The following is a 317-nucleotide window of genomic DNA, read 5'->3' as shown; positions in this document are numbered from 1 at the left end:
TATATATATATATATATATATATATATATATATATATTGCAGAAAATAAAGTAAATCTCGAATGCGAATAACTGTGAAAACAGCTTAGAAGATTGGGGAATACAGTTAGAAGATAGGAAAATATGGCCAGCAAGAAGCTGCTACAGTGAACCAAGCCCTGTACCACTGAAATTCCGGCTGAGATCTCTGTACCATTAAGCTAAGAGATCCATGACAACAAATACCATCAACAAATAACGAGAGGACGTGAAAAAATTATTTTTTGCTTTCGGAGGAATGATTCTCAAAGTACATCACACACAGCTATAAAACATTGT

Source organism: Octopus bimaculoides, chromosome 5 (assembly GCF_001194135.2).
Source record: "Octopus bimaculoides isolate UCB-OBI-ISO-001 chromosome 5, ASM119413v2, whole genome shotgun sequence".
Classification (NCBI taxonomy): Eukaryota; Metazoa; Mollusca; class Cephalopoda; order Octopoda; family Octopodidae; genus Octopus; species Octopus bimaculoides.
The sequence above is the reverse complement of the archived record's forward strand: the minus strand, read 5'-3'. Positions refer to the sequence as shown.